This window comes from Arachis hypogaea, chromosome 5 (assembly GCF_003086295.3).
Source record: "Arachis hypogaea cultivar Tifrunner chromosome 5, arahy.Tifrunner.gnm2.J5K5, whole genome shotgun sequence".
Classification (NCBI taxonomy): Eukaryota; Viridiplantae; Streptophyta; class Magnoliopsida; order Fabales; family Fabaceae; genus Arachis; species Arachis hypogaea.
Window position 1 is genome coordinate 33,451,768 of NC_092040.1, and position 22,942 is coordinate 33,474,709.

At 36.2% G+C, this 22,942-nt stretch overlaps 1 long non-coding RNA gene across 1 annotated transcript; it reads left to right on the top strand.

The window, feature by feature from the left end:
* Positions 1–17,647: 17,647 nt before the first annotated feature.
* Positions 17,648–18,702, top strand: LOC140184678 (uncharacterized). The gene is made up of 2 exons (XR_011881982.1): positions 17,648–17,995; positions 18,509–18,702. It is a non-coding gene; the product is annotated as an uncharacterized lncRNA (long non-coding RNA).
* The last annotated feature ends 4,240 nt before the right edge of the window (positions 18,703–22,942 follow it).

Sequence of the window (22,942 nt, forward strand, 5' to 3'; positions counted from 1 at the left end):
AGGTACTTTTTTTTTAAAGTTAAAAAGCGATTATTTGCAACTTAATTCTTTACTCTCACGGCATTCTATGTCCCTACTGAGAACCTGTGAGGACGAAGTTCTCACCCTATACAGATTTCTTTTGTTTAGTGACAGGTTTAGGAATCCTCGGCGCGAGGCCGCGACCGAACTCAAAGCTTAACATATACATGTATTCCTACTTTTTGTATTTGGTTTAGTCATAGATTTTATTTTTCCCTTGCCGTTAGTTGTTTTGATTTTTAGAGGGACAGGACTTGTATTTGACAATCTTTGAATATGTCTATATATATAAAGTTATGTGAATATTCATACTTCTGTGGTTAAGTGATTTGAAATAAAGTTTCATTTCGATTTCTTGTTTAAAATTTTGGTTCGTACTCGCGAAGGCTCAATATTAAATAAAGATAGTATAAAATATAAAGGTTTGGAGGTAAGTGACGCCTGAGTTTTTAGTACGATCATGAGGTGTTAAAAGTTAGGGTGTTACAGCCTGCTTTTTTTGGCGAGTTACGCGGGTCGGCCCGACAAATTTAGGCCCGTTTGCCACCTCTAGGCACAGTAAGAAATGGATCCTCTCTATTTTTTTTAACATTTGAAAAAATAAAGTGTGATCTCTCACTTTTAATTCTATAAGTGGGACCAAAATTAAATAAAAAAGAGAGAACAATAAAAGATGAAATCAAACACTGGACGATTAATTTTTTTTTCATTTGAGAGGATCTACTCCCGTCAGAGTGTCACCTACTCACCTTTGCCTTAAGTGAAGATGTTTATCAGTTTGTATGCAGTGTGTAAGGGTCACCAAAAAACGTTTTAAGAACTGTAAATCAATTTCACCGTGTGCTGACAACTGCGCTTGTGATGACAACTGCACCAACACATACGTACAATTAATTTAATTAAAGGATAAATTAAAATTACATGTTATATATTTAATAAAGGATAAATTATATATTGGTTAGTGTTCATATCCTGGCCCAACGCTAAAGCCCAGGTCCAAACTACAGATCCAACCACAAGGTTGGACTCCTCAGAACACCGACCTTCTCTTTAGAAGTCGGTTCTCCCCACGACTTGCTCTGAAGAAGTCGGGAGCAAAGGTTAGCTGGCAGATAATAACTGCCCCTAAAATCTCTCAACCCACTTCCAGGAGTCATATCGCAACCTCCCTAAGATAAAGGGACGGTTATCCACCCTAAAAGGTGGAACTACTCCAACGGTGGTTATTGGTTCACCACTATAAATACACTGACACCCCTCAGGTATCTCTAAGTCCCAATACTCTCTAAACCTGCTCACACCCTTACTAACTTAGGCATCGGAGTGTCTTTGCAGGTATCACCCCCCATTCTCTCACACTCACAAGTCGAAAGGAGTCTCTAAAGGCGCAAACCTACTAAAAGGCTTCCTCCCTCATACGATTGGGCCAACCCAACGAGTCCAGCCCATTAACCTCCGGTTACCCAACATAACATTGGCGCCGTTGCCAGGGACCCGAGGGATCAACCAATAATGGCGGACAACTCTCCAGAAGATGGCCATACAGCGTCTGATTCCGAGCAAGAAAATCCAAATATCAGAAACAATGATGCAGACCTGACCCTTCATCAAGGAACCAGCGACCAGCATAGAAAAGGCACCTCTGGGCTCAAAAACCCAAAGGTAAACTCCTTGGAAGGACGAGAATCCGGAAAGGAAGGGCCACCCCATGCAACTGAACTAATGGGGCTGGTCCACGGCCACCAAGGTCGCCTGGAGCAACTAGAACAGGAATTAAAATGACAACGAGAGGTGGAGCGAAACCTCAGGGAGGAAATAGAACGACAAAAAGAGTTGGAAGAAAAACTCTTAAAACTTGAATCCTCCCTCAAAAGCCGGAACTCTTGCGGCGACCGAGAAGAGTTGCCCCTGGGAGGAGAGGACCCGTTCAGTGAGGACATAATGAGGGCAAAAGTTCCAAAAAACTTCAAAAGCCCTGATATAAACCTCTATGACGGAACCACAGACCCGAAGCATCACTTAAGCAATTTCAAAAGTCGGATGTATCTGGCTGATGCTTTTGATGCAACTCGCTGCAAGGCTTTTCCGACCACCCTGTCGAAAGCGGCGATGAAGTGGTTTGATAGCCTCCCTCCAAGGTCGGTTACCAGCTTTGAGGACCTCTCAAAAAAATTCCTAATGCGATTCTCCATTCAGAAGGATAAAGTAAAACATGCATCGAGCCTCTTGGGAGTTAAACAGGAGGTCGGGGAACCTCTGCGTGATTACATGGAAAGGTTCAACAAAGCGTGTTTGGAAATTCAAGACCTGCCCATAGAGGCAGTTATCATGGGATTAGTAAATGGACTTAGAGAGGGCCCCTTCTCTCAGTCCATATCAAAAAGGCACCCGACCTCTTTGAGCGATGTACAAGAGAGAGCAGAAAAGTACATCAACATGGAGGAAAATGCCAAACTACGGGAGCCCAGCTGGCGACTGGGGCCCCCTCACTCAACAAAAGAAAAAGAAAGGGAGCCTAAGAAAAAAGAGGAGGTCGGCCCCAACAGGCCTAGGAGATATCACTCCTACACTCCTCTAAAAATCTCCCTAGTAGACGTATACAGAGAAATCTGCAACACTGAAAGATTGCCACCTCCCAGACCCATCAAAAATAAAAAAGGGGAGAGTCACAGCGACTACTGCGAGTACCATAAGATGTATGACCACTCAACAAATGATTGCTACGACCTCAAAAATGTGATAGAAAGATTGGCCAGGGAAGGCTGACTTGATAGATATCTCACGGATATGTCGGACAATCATGGAAAAAGAAAGCGAGATGATGAAGACAGAAGAGACCTGCCGCCATAAACCCCCGAGAGACACACACATACAATCTCTGGAGGATTCACAAGAGGGGGGCTCACTAAATCATCTCGCAAAAGACACCCGAAGCGAGTTTATCAAGTTGGAAACGAATCTCCCGATCTCCCAACCATCTCGTTCACCAAAGAGGACAGACAGGGGGATCGTCCCCGGGCATGACGACCCGGTGGTAATAACCATGATCTTGGCAAACGCCAACCTCCACAGGACCTTGGTGGATCAAGGGAGTTCGGCAGATATACTTTTTAAATCCGTATTCGATAAGGTAGGGTTGGATGAAAGGGAGCTAAAAGCTTACCCGGACACCCTATATGGATTAGGAGACATGCCAATTAAGCCACTGGGATACATCCCCCTTCACACGACCTTCGGAAAGGGGGAAAATTCCAAAACTCTGAGCATTGACTTCATCGTCGTTGATGTCGGATCAGCGTATAACGCCTTAATCGGTAGGACTACATTAAATCGGCTCAGAGCGGTGGTGTCAACCCCTCATCTTTGCATGAAATTCCCAACACCTAAGGGAATAGCGACGGTACGAGGAGACCAAAAATTGGCAAGAAAATGCTACAATGAAAGCTTAAGCCTCCGAGGAAAGGGCAAGGAAGTTGATGCGTGAGCATCTTATCTATCTTTTCCTAGTGAATTTGCATCTAAATTGTTGAGTTTAATTAAGAATTAATTATATTTTAGCCACTATGGATGCTATTTTGAGTTTTGTGCAATTTTATTTATTTTAGGTAGCATTCGGAGGGATTTGATGAATTCTCTACAGAGAAAAAGAAGAAACCAAAAAGATGACCAGTGAAGACCGACGCGGACGCATGGCTCACGCGACCGCGCGGAATGGAGAAATCGCAATGACGCGATCGCGTGCCTGACGTGAACGCGTGGACTGGAATATGCACAAATGACGCGAACGCATGGACGACGCGGAAGCGTCACATGCGCGATCTGCAATAATTCAGAAAATGCTGGTTACGAATTTCTGGGCTGTTTTGACCCACTTTCCAGCCCAGAAAACACAATTAGAAGCTGCAGAATGGACAAAGCAAGTGGTCCCACCCATCAACTGAAAATCTATTAATTAATTCAAATTTAAATTCAAATCTTATCTTTTAGAAAAAGATATTATTTTTATTTTTAGATAATAAGATTTTAAATTAATTAGGATTAGTTATAAAAAGGGGAGATTTCTCTTCTATTAGGAACACATTACATTAGAGGGATTCCATTAGGGAATTCTATACTAATTTTTTCTCTTTTCCATGAGCAACTAATCCTCCACTGTTAAGGTTAGGAGCTCTGTCTATTTGTAATGGATTAATTCGTGTGATCTTTCTAATTTATTCCATGCTTTGATTTATATTTCAATAATTGTTTTCGCTCTTTATTTTATGAATATGGGTGGAACGGAAGTATGACCCATGTTCTAATTGAGTTCTTGTAAAACTTGGAAAAGCTCTTTACTTGAACAACAGCTTGGAAACATATTATCCTAAATTTTAATTATTTGGATTTAATGGGATACGTGACATATAATCCCCTTATTTTTGGCTAATTAGAATTTTTGTGGCATATAAACTGAAAATTGATTTTTACCCTCTAATTGGAATTAACTGACCAAGGAATTAGCAGTTAATGAATTTTAGAGGAGACTAGGAAGATCTAAGGAATTAGGGCCTAGTCACATATAGTTTGCCATGAAATTATATCTTGCATGATTAAATTAGTTAGTAATAAAAATTAATCCAGAAAAATAGATAACTCTGAAACCTTAACTATCTTCACATTATGTTATTCCCAACTTATTTATTTGTCTGTGTTTAATGCTCTTTGAATACCAAAACACTCTTTTCTGCTTTCCTAACTAATCTTATCAAATACTATTGTTGCTTAATCCATCAATCCTCGTGAGATCGACCCTTACTCACGTAAAGTATTACTTGGTACGACCCGGTGCACTTGCCGGTTAGTAAGTGTGGGTTATAAATTCCCCGGCAACGGTAAGCAGAAAAGAGTGTTTTGGTATTCAAAGAGCATTAAACACAGACAAATAAATAAGTTGGGAATAATATAATGTGAAGATAGTTAAGATTTCAAAGTTATCTATTTTTCCGGATTAATTTTTATTACTAACTAATTTTAATCATGCAAGATATAGTTTCATGGCAAACTATATGTGACTAGGCCCTAATTCCTTAGATCTTCCTAGTCTCCTCTAAAATTCATTAACTGCTAATTCCTTGGTCAGTTAATTCCAATTAGAGGGTAAAAATCAATTTTCAGTTTATATGCCACAAAAATTCTAATTACCCAAAAATAAGGGGATTATATGTCACGCATCCCATTAAATCCAAATAATTAAAATTTAAGATAATATGTTTCCAAGCTGTTGTTCAAGTAAAGAGCTTTTCCAAGTTTTACAAGAACTCAATTAGAACATGGGTCATACTTCCGTTCCACCCATATTCATAAAATAAAGAGTGAAAACAATTATTGAAATATAAATCAAAGCATGGAATAAATTAGAAAGATCACACGAATTAATCCATTACAAATAGGCAGAGCTCCTAACCTTAATAGTGGAGGATTAGTTGCTCATGGAAAAGAGAGAAAATTAGTATAGAATTCCCTAATAGAATCCCTCTAATGTAATGTGTTCCTAATAGAAGAGAAGTTTCCCCTTTTTATAACTAATCCTAATTAATTTAAAATCTAATTATCTAAAAATAAAAATAATATCTTTTTCTAAAAGATAAGATTTGAATTTAAATTTGAATTAATTAACAGATTTTCAGTTGATGGGTGGGGACCACTTGCTTTGTCCATTATGCAGCTTCTAATCTGTGTTTTCTGGGCTGGAAAGTGGGTCAAAACAGCCCAGAAATTCGTAACCAGTGTTTTCTGAATTATTGCAGATCACGCATGTGACGCGTCCGCGTCGTCCACGCGTTCGCGTCATTTGTGCATATCCCAGTCCACGCGTTTGCGTCAGGCATGCGATCGCGTCATTGCGATTTCTCCATTCCGTGCGGTCGCGTGAGCCATGCGTCCGCGTCGGTCTTCGCTGATCATCTCTTTGGTTTCTTCTTTTTCTCTGCAGGAACTTCATCAAATCCCTCTGAATGCTACCTAAAATAAATAAAATTGCACAAAACTCAAAATAGCATCCATAGTGGCTAAAATATAATTAATTCTTAATTAAACTCAACAAATTAGATGCAAATTCACTAGGAAAAGATAGATAAGATGCTCATGCATCACAACACCAAACTTAAACTGTTGCTTGTTCTCAAGCAACCAAAACTAATATAGGCTTATGATGTGAATTTGTATGAGAATGAGAGTTCGATTAAGCTCATGTCTCTTTTTATAGTGAAGTTTATAACTGTAATCCTGAATAGGTTTGGCATCTCACTCTCTTTTGAATCAAGAATGTTATTGTCATTAAGAATTAGAATTCGGATGATATTATGAATTCTCTGATCTTTATGTTTCAGTTTAATCCTTGAACACAGCAAAATTTACTTTAATTTATTTTTCTTTCTTTGGTGCTTTGCACCTTGAGCCTAGCCGTGACTTTAAATGTTTTGTCTCAAGGATTACTTGACACAGAAATACCACAAGCACTTAACTGGGGGACTCTCTGAGTCCTGATTTTTCTTTTAGTTACTCCCAGACAGTGGTGCTCAAAGCCTTTGGCATACTCTGTTAAACGTACTTGGTCTCGACTCTAAGTGTTCTGTCTCAAGGATTACTTGACACAATCACACCACAAGCATATGACTAGGGAAACAACTCTTTGAGCTTTTAATCATGTCTGACCTCCCTAGTCATTGATGCTTAGAGCCTTGGACCTTACTTTTATTATTATTTATTTATTTATTATTATTTTTTTTTCTTTTGCTGTTTCTTTTGCTTCAAGGATTAAATTTTTGTTTATTTCAGAGAAGTCATAATAATTCTCTAAATTCCTGTTCCTTATACATCAACATCCCTTGATTCAAATTCAAATATGCACTGTTCATATCATGCATTCAAAAATTACAATTAATACCACCACATTTAAGTAAATAAGATTATTCTTAGAATTAAACTCAATTTCTCATGCAATACATCACTTCTTTTTCTTTTTTCTTTTTAGATTCAAGTTCAGTGAGTGGTACATGAAACATCTTTTTAGCATTAAAGCAATTAAAGGAAAACTAATCCTAGGATTCTAACTAATAAAAGATCATGCAACAGACAAAGTAAAATGGCAGAAAACCAGAACATAACATAGAAAAAAAGAAAGGAGGAATAAAAATGAAAGGAACTCAACCACCTTAGTTATCCTAGCTGTCGCTTTATTCTTCAGGTTGTGCTCCTCAATGAAGATGATTCGCCTCCTTTTTGGTGCCAGAAAACCAATAAGTGTAGCGTCCAACAACACCAAACTTAAAGGTTTGCTTGTCCTCAAGCAAATAAGAACTGAAAATAGAAGAGACAAATATTATGAGGAGAGAAAAATAAAAGGATAAAAGAATAAGAGAGAATTAGGATTGGGAGAGAGAGAGAAAGAAAACTGGGCGGCGAACTGGTGTGGCACAAGCGACGCGAACGTGTGCAGCACGCGTTCGCGTGATTGCGTTTTAGTTAGTTGATGCGGTCGCGTCGGTCACGTGGTCGCGTGACCCATGTTATGCTTCGGGCGCGAGTGCAGCCTCGCGCCTGCACAACTCTCTGTTCGAATTTAAATATTTACCAAATTTGGGGTGACGCGATCGCGTGGGGCATGCGATCGTGTGAGTGGCTTCAGAAGGGAATGACGCGGACGCGTCGGCGACGCATTCGCGTGATAGGGATTATGCGTCTAGCACCAAGCCAGCACCACTTCAGCACAATATTTGGTTGTGCACCCTTTTTACGTCGAAAAATCAGGGCACGCGGCCGCGTGGGTCACGCGGTCGCGTGGGAGGATAATATTCCCACATGACGCGGACACGTCGGCGATGCGTTCGCGTGGGGCGATTTGTGCCTCTGGCACGCCTCCAGCCACGCTCCAGCATGACTCTCTGTTCGTTTTTTTTCCCTCTCCATGCGACGCGGACGCGTCGCTGATGCGGTCGCGTCGCGTGGCAATTTTTTTTTATAGCTTGAGGTGTTCGGTTCCTGAGAGAACATAGCTGCATGATCAGAAAATTAGTAAGAACTCAATAAAAATAAAATAAATGCAAAAACTACTACTACGAAAAACAATTAAAAAAGAAACGATCATACCACGGTGGGTTGTCTCCCACCAAGCACTTTTAGTTAAAGTCCTTAAGTTGGACATGTGGTGATCTCCTTGTCATGGTGGTTTGTGCTTGTACTGATCCAGGAATCTCCACCAATGTTTGTAATTCCAATGGCTACCGGGATCCCAAACCAGGCGTATAATGCTTTTGAGCAGATTGAAGCAAGTGACAAGGCTCCAATAGTGTTTATTATGGGAATGAATTCCAGGGTCCCAAATCTTGCTTTTACGTCCGTCTTCTTGTGGATCACCATTATTTCCACCTGGTGGCAAGCAATCTGAATTCTCACAGAGACATCTAAACAACCTTCTAGACCCATTTAAGTGAGCTCTACACCAATCCTTGCACTTTGATTTGGAGCATGCAATCATATTAAACCTTGCTTAATAACTCTTACCATTAACCATCTTCCTCTTACTCTTAATGCCACAAAGAGCTCTAAGTTGACCATCCGTTTCCAGTAGCCCATATTCAAGTGAGAAAGTAAAGGTTAAGGGTAGGAATTTTACCCACTTGAATGTTGTATTGGATGGTGATGGCTTTGGGAGAGGTCTTGCAAGCTCCACTCCCTTGTGTTCTTCTTTGAATTCTTCCACCTCTTTGCAAGCTTCCTCAATTTCAACCTCTTCCTCTTGGTAGCTTTCTTCTAATGCAATCTCTTCTTTATTACTTACCAAGGCATTGGAGGTTGTGCATCTTCCTCTTCTTCTAATTGCTTGCTTATTTGGCTCATTTGCACTTCCAAGTTTCTTATTGAGGCTCTGGTTTCCTGCATAAAACTTTTCAATATTGCTTCTAAATCATTGTTCTGTTGGGGCTGAAAAGACTGAAACTGGTGGTTATTAGAATTATTCTGTTGAAAAACACCTTGAGAACTATGATTAAAATTGTGGTCTCTGAGGTTGCTCTCCCCACTCAAAATTTGGGTGTTGGGTGTTGATAGTTGGGACGTGTATGCCACTCATCTGTTGAGTATGTAGACTTAATTGCTGAGTCATAAGCTTGTTCTGGGCAAGAATAGCATTAAGAGTTTCTACTTCCATAACACTCTCCTTTTGAGAAGCCTCAATATCTGATGGTGGCTCTTGATATGGGTAGAAAGATGATGGTTCATGGTAGTTGGAACATGGGGCACTGAAGTTTCTTTGGTTTTGGCTTTGCCAACCAAAATTTTGATAGTTCCTCCATCCACCATAGTATGAATCACTACTTGGATGTAAATAGTAACCCATGTGATCTCTTTCCATTATTTTTCCTTAGCACAAAACACCAAAAAGGATTAAACGCACCATGTGGTAAATAGGAAAGCACAGAAGAAAGAACAGAATTAAAAAAATTAAAATAAAACTACTAGAAAACACCAAACTTAATTTTAAAAATTTTTTTTTATAAAATAAATCAAAATATTTTTTATTTTATTTATTTATTTATTTTTTTTCTCGAAAATTAAAATTTAATAAAATTTTTTTTATAATTTTATTATTATTATTATTATTATTATTATTTTAAATATATCAAGAAATAAAAGAGAAAGAAAAAAAAATTAAAACGAAACAGGGGAAGGGGAACAGGGGGTTAAACGAAAAAGGAAAAAAAATAAATAACGTAAAGAAAAAAAATTTAACGTAAAGTAAAAATAAAAAAAATATCGTAAAAAATTTTTCTTTTTTTTTTTCGAAAATTTAAAGCAAAAATTTTTTTTTCGAAAATATTTAAAACAAAATTTAAATAAAGTTAAAAATAAAACGCCTAATCTAAGCAATCAAACAATTAATAGTTGTTAATCACAATCAATCCCTGGCAACGACGTCAAAAACTTGATGCGGAATTTATAACCCACACTTACTAACCGGCAAGTGCACCAGGTCGTACCAAGTAATACCTTACGTGAGTAAGGGTCGATTCCACGAGGATTGATGGATCAAGCAACAATAATTGATTGATTGGCTTAGTTAGGCAAGCAGAAATTGGTTTTGAGATGTTTAAAATGTTTAATTTTAAATTCAAAATATCAAAAGTATAGACAATTAAATAAATTGGGAATAAAATATGGATAAACAGTTAATGCTTTAGAGTTATCTATTTTTCCGGATTAACTTTTTCTTACTAACTATTTTAATTATGTAGGATTTAATTTATGGCAAACTATATGTGACTAGACCCTAATTCCTTAGACCTTTCTAGTCTCCTTTAAAATTCATTAACTGCCAATTCCTTGGTCAATTAATTCCAATTAAAGGGTACATGATCAAATTTCAGTTTGCATGCCACAAAAACTCTAATTACCCAAAGAATAAAAGGATTATATGTCACGTATCCCGTTAAATCCAGATAATTAGAATTTAGGAGAATATGTTTTCAAGTTGTTGTTCAAGTATAGAGCTGTTCCAAGTTATACAAGAACTCAAATAGAAAGAGGGTCATACTTCCGTTCCACCCAAATTCATAAGATAAAGAACGAAAACAATTCTTAAATATAAATCCAAAACATAAATTAAAATAGAAAAAGTAATAAAATCAATCCATACAAATAGACAGAGCTCCTAACCTTAACAATGGAGGTTTAGTTGCTCATGGAATGTAGAATGTAAATTTGTATAGAATTTCCTAATGGAATCCCTCTAATGTAATCTAATGTGATGTCCCTAATAGAAGAGAAGTCTCCCCTTTTATAACTAATCCTAATTAATTTAAAATCTAATATTTTAAATTAAGATAACATCTTTTCCTAAAAGATAAGATTTGAATTTAAATTCGAATTAATTAACAGATTTTCAGTTGATGGGTGGGAACCACTAGCTTTGTCCATTCTGCAGCTTCTAATCTGTGTTTTCTGGGCTGGAAAGTGGGTCAAAACAGCACAGAAATTCGTAACCAGCGTTTGTTGAATTATTGCAGATCGCGCATGTGACGTGTCTGCGTCATCCACGCGTTCGCGTCATTTGTGCATATCCCAGTCCACGCTTTCGCGTCAGGCATGCGATCGCGTCATTGCGATTTCTCCATTCCGCGCGGTCGCGTGAGCCATGCGTCGGCGTCGATCTTCGCTGGTCATCTCTTTGGTTTCTTCTTTTTCTCTGCAGAAACTTCATTAAATCCCTCTGAATGCTACCTAAAATAAATAAAATTGCATAAAACTCAAAATAGCATCCATAGTGGCTAAAATATAATTAATTCTTAATTAAACTCAACAAATTAGATACAAATTCACTAGGAAAAGATAGATAAGATGCTCACGCATCAGAAGTCCACACCATAGAACTCAGGGGAATAAAGGCAAGGGAAGAGCTGTGACCACAACCGGGTGGAAGAACCGAAGAGGTTCAAATCGAAAAAGAGGAAGAAAAAAGAACCAACATAGGGGCCAGCCTAGACGAAGGTCTGAAACAAAGGCTAATAAAGCTCCTACAACAAAATTCCGACCTCTTCGCTTGGAAAGCTTCCGACATGCCAGGGATAGACCCTCGGCTCATGTCCCACAAGCTTTTGGTACACCCTGGATCACGATCCGTACAGCAGCGCAGGTGTAAGCTCGGTGCAGAACGAGCTCTGGTGGTGGAAGAGCAAGTACAAGCCCTCTTGGAAGCCAACTTCATCCGAGAGGTCAGATACCCGACATAGCTAGCAAATGTAGTGCTTGTTAAAAAGAAAAACGGCAAATGGAGGATGTGCGTCGACTATACCGACCTGAATAAAGCATGCCCCAAAGACCCATGCATATCCACTTCCCAGTATTGACACCCTCGTAGATGCAAGCTCAGGGTATCAATACTTGTCGTTTATGGATGCTTACTCGGGATACAACCAAATCCCGATGTACCAGCCGGATGAGGAAAAAACTTCATTCATCACACCTAGAGCAAACTACTGCTATGTGGTGATGCCATTTGGGTTAAAAAATGCTGGGGCCACATATCAAAGGTTGATGAATAAAGTGTCCCCCCCCACCTTGGAAACTTAATGGAGGTCTATGTAGATGACATGCTGGTAAAAACTAAGGAGGAAACCGACCTCCTGATAGACCTTTCACAAGTTTTAGACACCATAAGGTCGCATGGGATGAGACTAAATCCCACAAAATGCACCTTCGCTGTGGAGGTGGGAAAGTTTCTAGGGTTTATGCTTGCACAAAGGGGAATCGAAGCAAACTCCGATAAGTGTAAAGCTATATTGGAAATGAAAAGTCCAACTTGTCTGAAAGAGGTCCAACAATTAAATGGAAGGCTTGCCGCCCTTTCCAGGTTCCTGGCAGGATCAGCACTAGGATCCCTTCCACTATTTTCCCTATTAAGAAAAGGATGCCAGTTCGAATGGACTCCGGAGTGCGAAGAAGCTTTCTGGGAGTTCAAAAAGTTCTTGAGCCAGCCTCCAATCCTGACCCGACCTATAGTCAGGGAAGAGCTCGTTCTATACCTGTTAGTAGTAGACAAAGCTATAGCATCAGCTCTAATACGGGAAGATGAAGTCGGGCAGCATCCTGTGTACTTCACCAGCAAAGTTCTACAGGGCCCAGAATTAAAGTATAAAAAAATTGAAAAGTTTGCATACTCCTTAGTAGTGGCCTCACGTCGATTACGGCTATATTTCCAAGCACACACGATAAAAGTCCGAACAAACCAGCTCATAAAGCAGGTCTTTCAAAAGATGGACATTGCAGGGAGAATGGTTCAATGGGCAATAGAACTCTCTGAGTTCGACATGAAATACGAAGCCCGAACGGCAATAAAAGCTCAATGCCTCACCGACTTCCTAGCGGAATACGCGGGAGACCAAGAGGAGAAATTCACTACATGGGAGTTATATGTAGATGGGTCCTCCAAGAAAGCTGGAAGTGGGGCAGGCATAATATTGGTCAGCGAAGGGGAAACGCAAATTGAAGTTTCCCTCAAGTTCGAGTTCCCAGCTTCCAACAATCAGGCAGAATATGAAGCCTTGATTGCAGGGTTAAAGCTGGCAGAAGAAGTCGGTGCGACCAAAGTAAGATATTCAGCGACTCTCAGGTGGTGACCTCCCAAATAAACAGAGAGTATCAGGCCAAAGATCCCAACATGAAAAAATATTTGGACAAAACCTTGGAGCACCTTAGGCACTTTGAAGAGAACGAGGTAAAGCATATAACTCGGGACCTCAACAGCAGGGCAAATGCCCTCTCCAAGCTAGCAAGTACCAAACCAGGAGGGAACAACAGAAGCCTGATCCAAGAAACTCTCCCTGAACCCTCCGTGGACAAAACGGAGGTTGCTCAAGATGTCTTTGAAATCACCGAGTTAGACCTCGGATGGATGAAGCCCTTAGTCGAATACTTGAAATTCGACATCCTCCCCAAAAAGGAAAAAGAGGCCAAGAAAATCTGGAGGAAGCACAAAACTACACGATGGTGAAAAATATTCTCTATAAAAGGGGGATATCAACACCACTACTAAAGTGCGTCCCGACCTCAAAAACAACTGAGGTGCTAGAGGAGGTACACAATGGAATCTGCGGAAACCATCTTGGAGCAAGGTCGTTAGTTAGAAAAGTAATCCGAGATAGATTCTACTGGCTGACCTTACAAAAAGACTCCACAGAATTTGTGAAAAGGTGCCAGCCATGCCAAATGCATGCAAACTTCCATGTAGCCCCTCCCGAGGAACTCATTAGTATAACTTCCCCATGGCCTTTCGCAAAATGGGGATTGGACTTGCTAGGACCATTCCCACAAGCGCCGGGGCAAGTAAAATATCTAATAGTAGGAGTGGATTACTTCACAAAGTGGATAGAAGCAAAACCATTGGCCACCATCACAGCTCAGAGAAGTTGGAAGTTCCTCTAGAAGAACATTATCACCAGATATGGGGTACCCCACTCCATCACCACTGATAATGGCACTCAATTCACCGACTCAACCTTCAAAAGCCTGGTAGCCAGTATGAAAATCAAACATCAATTTACATCGGTGGAACATCCACAAGCAAATGGACAAGCCGAGGCTGCAAACAAAGTCATATTGGCAGGGTTGAAGAAAAGGTTGCAGGACGCAAAAGGAGCATGGGCCGAGGAACTCCCACAAGTACTTTAGGCTTATCGGACCACACCTCAGTCTGCCACAGGAGAAACATCCTTCCGACTTGCTTATGGCATAGAAGCCATGATACCGGTTGAAATCAACGAGCAAAGCCCAAGGGTGAACTTCTACGACGAGGTTGGAAACATAAAGGGGGCACAAAGAAGAACTTGAACTTCTCCCTAAAGTCTGCAAACGAGCCCATATTAGAGAAGCAGCATTGAAGCAAAGGATGACGAACAGATACAACCAGAAAGTCATTCGAAGGAGCTTCGCCTCAGACGACTTGGTCTTAATTAGAAATGACATAGGAGTCAACAAGTCTGGGGAAGGAAAGCTCGCCGCTAATTGGAAGGGACCGTACAAGATTAGTGAGGTTCTAGGAAAAGGTTATTACAAGGTGACCGACTTAAACGGCATCGAGTTACCCAGGTCGTGGCATGCTTGTAATATGAAAATGTACTACAGTTAAAAGCAAACTCTACTCCCTGATGTACTCTTTTCCCAACTTCATGATTTTTTCCCAAAGTAAAAGGGTTTTTTCTGAAGAAGGATTTTTAACGAGGCATCATAGTAGAGACTAAGAGGTCATAAATAGCCCAAAACTCTTAGTAGTGGTAAAGTACCTTTACAAATAAATAAAGATCTTTTTCAAATATCTCTTATAAATTCCTTCTCGCTTTCTATGAAACGCGCCGACTTAAGCTCGACAAAGCGTGAAAATCCCATAAACCGACCTAGATGATCGTCAGGATAAAACGACGAGGTACAAGTTGGTGTAAAGAGGTTATAAAAGTCGATCGTGAATAAACTCGGAAATTAACCGACTAACAAATCGGAAATTCCGAGAAGCAAAGAAATGCATCGCAAAAATAACCTAAGTTATGAAAACTCAATATATCAAAAATTGAGCACAAGGAATATCGAAAAGATTAGCTGGCAGATAATAACTGCCCCTAAAATCTCTCAACCCACTTCCAGGAGTCATATCGTAACCTCCCTAAGATAAAGGGACGGTTATCCACCCTAAAAGATGGAACTACTCCAACGGTGGTTATTGATTCACCACTATAATACACTGACACCCCTCAGGTATCTCTAAGTCCCAATACTCTCTAGACCTGCTCACACCCTTGCTAACTTAGGCATCAGAGTGTCTTTGCAGGTACCACCCCCATTCTCTCACACTCACAAGTCGGAAGGAGTCTCTAAAGGCGCAAATCCGCTCAAAGGCTTCCTCCCTCATACGATTGGGCCAACCCAACGAGTCCAACTCATTAACCTCCGGTTATCCAACGTAACAGTTAGTAAGTTTAATTTTAATGTATTAATACTGTAAGAAATTTTTATGTAATTACACTCAGTCTTTTTAGATCACTATTTATGTAGTTAATGTAAAAAATAATTATTTTTATTGATGTGGTATTATATTATTAGATGTACGTATAAAATTACTTTATATTAGTGCATTAAAATTAAATTTTTTTAATATACTGAACTTTTTTATATTTAATTAATTTAATTAAAATTTATTTTAATTTTATTCAATAATATTAATTTTACAGTAAATAATTATTTAATTATTTTTAATCATATTTAAATAAATTATTTTCAATTATGTTATTTTTATTTTAAATAAATTTAATTTTTAATTTTACTCTTAATTACATCACTTTTATTTTAAATAAATTAAATAAATATCTATAATAAAAAATTATTATTATTAAAAAATAAAATAAAATTTTATTTAGTTATTCATTGTTATCAACATAAATAACTTTTACTTCTTAACTATTAAAAAACCCGCGCTTATAATTTTTTTTTATCACTTGAATGTTTTCGAATTATAAATCATGTTATTAACAATAGATGTTTACGCAAATTTAATTTTTGCTAAAATATATGATGCAACCGTTTTGAGATGGCCGTTTTGAAATGGCCTATTTGAAGTAGTGGAACAGGTGATACAAAATAAAGACATTTGATCAATGATTATGGACTAAATTAATATAATATTTCTAGATAATCTCATGGTCAATCTTACATGACATAAGAAATTTAAGCCCACATATAATTTGGTAAATATAAATGCAAAAGAATTAGAGCTGAATATTCTTCAATATCCTACATCGGTTAAAACAAAAAGAATTATTTTAATGGAACATAATCTCATGTCATGTTTTTATCATAAATAAAAAATTATGTAAAAATTCAGGTATAATTAATTTCACATAAAATTAATATTTAAAAATTATTAAATAAAATTTAATTAAATTATTTAAATTATTTAATAATTCTTAATTATCAACTTCATATAAAATTAATTATACCTGAATCTTCACCAAAAAATTATTATTAGCAAAAATATAATATCTCATGTGTCTTTAAATAAGCATATGTTAAAAAAATTTAAGATAAAGTTAATATCTAATACTCTTACTTCTTTTTTTAATAGAAAATAGTTGCGCCAAAATTTGGAATCACACTCCTTCCATGAAAAAAATACATTGCCCGGTACTCCAACAGCACGAAGGCAAGTGTGGGAAGAGCGCAATAGTTGTAGAGCATGAAGTAGTTCCTAAACGGCAGGTGATTTACTACTCTAAAGTAATATAGAATTTTAATACTCTTTAATTATAAGAAATCGGCTGTATATAGAATTTTAGTACTTTGTAACTCATCTAAATTTTGATTTTTAGTTAATATTAAATTATTATAAAATTATAACAAAAATAAAAAACTAAGGATAAACAAATATTTTTTATTATTAATTTTAAAAATTAAAATATCTTTTAATATTAAATTTGTTTAATTTTAATTAAAATATTAATTTAATTATAAAAAATGTAAAATAATTTTGTAATTAATTTTAAAAGATAAAAATATCTTTTTAAGATATAAATTGTTTAATTGTTTAAAAAATTCAAAATTTATATTTAAAAGATTATATTACTTTTTAAGATTAAAATTATTTAATTAGTCATAAAAAAGTTAATAAATTTGAATTAAAAATTTAATTTAACTTAATTTTAAAAAGAATACAATTTATTTTAGTTTAATTATAAAAAACAAAAATATATCATTTTAGGATTAGAGTTATTTAATTATTTTAAAATTAAAAATTTATATTTAATTATTTAAATTTAAATTTCAAACACACCTAATCCAAACAAACAAATAAAAAACCAACTTCTATCCAATCTAAACCTTACCGACTCGGACCTAACTTTATCTTTTTCTGCCGTTCGTGTGTTTCGGCCAATGTTTTAAAAACCAGATCGAATTGATTGGTCGAACTGATCTAATCAAGAACCGGAGATCAAAACGATCCGATTCAATATCTAAAACCACTAAGTTAAAAACCGTTTAAAAATTATAAAATCAATAGAAAATTAGCCGGTTAGACCGAATTAAAAACCGACCGGTTTTTGAAAACTACGTGGTTTTGGATTTGAAAAAAAAAAAAAAAAACCAACGCCACCGCTTGACCCACCCCTTCCTGTAACACCCGCTTCGTGAACTCATTCAGAATCAGAAAATGTGATCCTTCAAAGTTCAAATTTTGGGTTCTAAGTTTTAATCAAAACCCTAACTTTTTCAACAGTTCTGCCGCTGCCGTCCGTGGTTGTCGGCGCCTCCGTGACCTCCTCCTTCCTCCTGTCTCGAACCCATCCCCTCTCTTTGTAGCTCGGCACCGTTCCCATCCTCCCGTGGCTTCACTGGTTGGGGCCGTCCCTTCCCCGCTCGCTATCATCTCGCTGCTCTTCGTCTTGCTCGCGGCTTACAGGTTTTTCACTTCTTCGGTTCTTACTTTTATGCTCTGTGAATGTGAATGGAAATCAAATCGTTGATTTTGCGTTGTTGAGAATGGATTTGTTACTCTGCTGCTGTTTTTCTTAGTTTCTGAGTAAATGGAGTATGCTGTTTTTGAATTTTAATAGATAGATTTATTGATTTCTGGTGTAAGGTGATTAACTGCTGCTGTTTTTTAAGTTTTATTGATTGTTCTTAATTCCTGGCTCTGTTCAGTCTATTGTGTTGATGGTAATGGTATTTTTTATTGAATTTATCCTTTGAGAGTTACTGTTAGTGTGTGTTGCCTTGTTAGGTTGTTTTCTTAACTTGTTTTGATTATTAGGCTGTTGTGTTGTTTTTGAGATTTTGACAACTTATTAATTTGATAAATTGTTTTTGTTGTGGTTTGTTGTTTTTGATATTGATTTTATTATTGTTGTTTTGATCTTAATTTGATAATTTATGTTTTTATTAAATGATTATCTGATTAATGATTATTGATTAGCTCTTGCTGCTCTGGTCTGCTGCTGTCTATGAAGCGCGGACTCATGATGTCGGCATATCTGTGTCGAACATGAATTCGCCGTCTTTATATGTTTGTTTGAGTGATTTAAAATTTTGAAGATAAGAATGACTTGAAAGAAATAGAAAAAAAGCATTTAAAATAGAGAATTTACGAAAAAATGAGAATTTGCTGAATTCATGGCGCTGTACACATCACCCACGCATATGCGTGACAAGCATTAATTTTTTCATTGGACGGAGAGGGATTAATCCATCCAACTCTTAAAAAGGTCAAAGATTTAAAAATATTTTACAACGTTTAAAAACAAAAATATCAAAAAAAATCATAAACCTATTTGTCTTTTTTTTTATATAAATTGGATGTTTTCAAATTATAAATCATGTTATTAACAATAGATGTTTACCCAAATTTGATTTGTGCTAAAAATATATGATGCAAACGTTTTGAAATGGCCTATTTGAAGTAGTGGAGGTGATACAAAATAAAGATATTTGATTATGCACTAAATTAATATAATATTTCTAGACAATTTCATTATCAATCTTACCTGACATAAGAAATTTAAGCCAACATATAACTTGATAAATATAAATGCAAAAGAATTCTAATTTGCTGAATGTTCTTCAATATCCTACATGGTTAAAATAAAAAAATATATTTTAATTGAACATAATCTCAGGTCATGTTTTTATCATGAATAAAAATAATTATTAATAAAAAATGATAATATTTCATGTTTCTTTAAATAAGCATTTAAAAAAAATTTCAAAATAAATTAATATCTAATATTTGAAAAATGTTACCTTTTAATTGTTAGTGGAGATTCAAATATTCTTAACTTCATGATAAACCACGTTATCTTCTGCAGTAGAATTGTTAGAATTATAATGAGATAAAAAAAAAAAAGAATTCAACTCGAGGTTTAAGGAAATTTTGATTTCTAAGTGTGTTGTTGGAAGTTAAAACAATCAAGACCAAGATGGAAATTCATTAAAGCCAGGATCAACTCCATTATAACTATAAGCATGTAGATGATTAACAATAGTTACTAAGGTACTAATTAAGACCTCCAAATGAACATGCAGAATTTCCGATATGCAATGCATTTAGATTTTGTTCTGGAAATTTTTTTATAATAAAATATCTCAAATAATTTATTATTTGATTTTCTTAAAAAGTAGCAATGCTTGACATAAATTCAACATAAATAGTTCTATGCACAGTAGATTTATTTAATAACTCTACTTTAAAAATACGCAAAATTAACACATTTTTAAAAAGTTGTACCTTTACACTCTTAGTAAACTGCAGTTTTTCCTTTCTTTGCACCTCTAGTACTCGAAGTTGTGGAGAACTGATTATGAATCTCAGAGTTAAAATCCTGTCGTAAATCAACAAAAGTCATAGTAAAAGAAGTCCCACTCCTCGTACTCCACCCGTTACATTTTTTATATGTGTATGCATAATTAGTTGAACAAAAACACAGGAGGAGAAAATTAGTTTGGGACCTGACAACATTACACACACAAAAAACCACTACATAAAACCTTAATGCACCATCTACTTGTTCTAAAAATAAAATCCTAAAATTCTATCTTTTAAAATGGCAATCCAACTCAGAATTTCAACAAAAGCAATTCAAGCTTACGAATTTAACATTTTCAAGTAAGCTTTTTTTTTTTTTTTTCTTTAGCATTCTCATTGAAAGGACATAGAGATGCTAAATTATACCATCTTACATTTGATAGTTTTTTTCCTCCTGAATGAACAAAAGATACAATAGCATGAGTAACATTTTCATATATAACAAATAATTGTAATTTGTTAAATCTTGTTTACTTTAACGCATTCTAAGGTAAATTTTCAATTTTAGCTTTTTTTTTTTAATTTTCTCATGGATTTCTCCATTACTATCAATAATGGACAAACCTCAGGCATCATTAAAAAAACTCTAACTTAAAACACTCAATAGATCTCCACATCAATATGAATTTTAGGTGTACAAGTGCATTCAAGTTTGAGACCACACCAAAACCGTTATTACCTTCCAGTTTGCAGCTATGTCTTAAAAATACATGAGCTACAGACCATTTTTTCGAATTTCAGAATTCTTTTAAATGGAATGGAATGACCCGACTTCTTGATTCCATTCTTTCTTGTTTTAAGGATCTTTGACTTCCCTCAGTATGGGACAAGATATGATCATCATTCTCACCCGCCTCACCCTATATTATGTTGGCAAAATGAAAAAAACAATCTAGTATAAAATATCCCAAACAGGAGTTAATTTTATAGTAACTTGATACCCATTTTGCAAAGCAAGAGATCAAAGTTTTAAAAATGCAATTGAATAAAATAGAACAAGAAACAATTACAAAAGGAGATGAGGATAAGAAATCCTCTAAAGACTAACCTCTGTTTATATTAATAATAACAATATAACTCTTATCTAAACAAAAAAGTAAATAGCTGTAGAATAATGGTATTTATAACAAAGTAAGCAAGCATTATAAAGACAAAATGTCAGCAGTTGCATTTCAATCAATTGGCATTTTGACTTATACTTTTTAGGGATTAATTTGATTAATAAAAAATTTGTAAACCAATTTAATTAAAGATTAGATAACCTTTTGCTAATGAGTGAATATTAACCCATAATCTTTTAAAAGATCAATATTTTAGTGCAAAAAAAATTAGGTAGTATTAATTCAAATCGAAGAAAAATATTCTCTATCAACATTATAAATACATACTTATTAATTCAAGTTAATAAGTATTTCCATGTAATTGTGAATCTATATTTTTTATTTGAAAAATAGTTAGTGAAATTCTTTTGATATTTTTTCAATTTTAGTTTGGACCACACCCAATTGATATTGTTATTTAAATGCTCTCTAAAAAAATATATAATGTATATGACTATAATTAAATTCACTTTTTTTTAAGACATTAGAAGAGTAGAATTTATGCTACTCAAACACGTTAAAAAGTCCTAACAAGCCCTTAATATACCGAAAATAATAAATCACAAATAAATTGGATGCCAATCTTTACAATATTATTACATCATCATGTTATACCTTCAATCCATTTGACACAAAATAGAGTTGGAGGAAAAATACCCGAAACAAGATCCTCTACTTTCTCCACAAGAGCACTGGTGAATGGTCCATCTTTTGGAATCAACACACCCAACAACAAATGCACCAAACATGGATTCCAATAGTATCTCTAACAAAACCGGCGGCCAAAACAACTTATGTAACACGTATATATATCTCATCCACTGCCTTCATTACATCATTGTGTAATCCTTTTGAAAATTGGAGGAACAATGATGATTGAACAAAGAACAAAATCACATCCACACAAGAAGACCCATAATGACACTAGTGGAGACTCGCTATCGCCTGACAAGGCAAGAATCAAAGCAGCGGCAATATCATTTAATGCTGCTGCCGACATAGCCATATAGCCATTCTACCAACATTGGTAGTTTGAAGTTTCAACTCGGCCAAAATACGAGCCAAACAGGGAAGCAGTTACAGATAGAGCAACACCCTAGACACAAGAAATACAGCACCATTTACACCTTTGCTATGTTTGTATTCCTTGCAGGCCTAGAGTTAGATCCCAATCTTTGCGTCAAACAGGAAAACAGACACTTGCCATTGCTATTGCTGGAATAAGTCTACTCTTGGGAATTAGTTCATCATTTGTTCTTGAAACAAATGCCAACAGTGTAAATGGCACTGCATTTCTTGTGTTTATCGGTGTTGCTCTATCCATAACTGCTTTCCATGTGTTGGCTCGTATTTTTGCCGAGTTGAAACTTCTAATGTCGGCCGCAGCAGTAAATGATATTGCTGCTTGGATTCTTCTTGCACTTGCTGTTGCCTTGTCAGGCAATAGCGAGTCTCCACTAGTGCCATTGTGGGTCTTCTTATGTGGATGTAGTTTTGTTTTGTTCAATCATCATTGTCCCTCCGATTTTCAAAAGGATTAGTTGTTGTTTTGGCCACGAGTTTTGTTACGGATGCTATTGGAATCCATGCCATGTTTGGTGCATTTGGTGTTGGTGTGTTGATTCCAAAAGATGGACCATTTACCAGTGCTCTTGTGGAGAAAGTAGAGGATCTTGTTTCGGCCATTTTCCTCCCACTCTATTTTGTGTCAAGTGGATTGATGACCAACATATTCGCCATTCAGCCAAGTAATATTTCTCCCTGTCAATGAGAAGTAGTGTTATATCATGGAGCAACATCTCTCCCTTTCAATAAACCTCTAATATAAGTCACAACTTATCCTTCCTAACAAAATTTCTAAAATGTATTGAACTTAATAATACTTTTTATTTCCCTGCTGTATGGAGGGTAATCTTACATATTGTATTACAAAAAAGCTATGTAGATA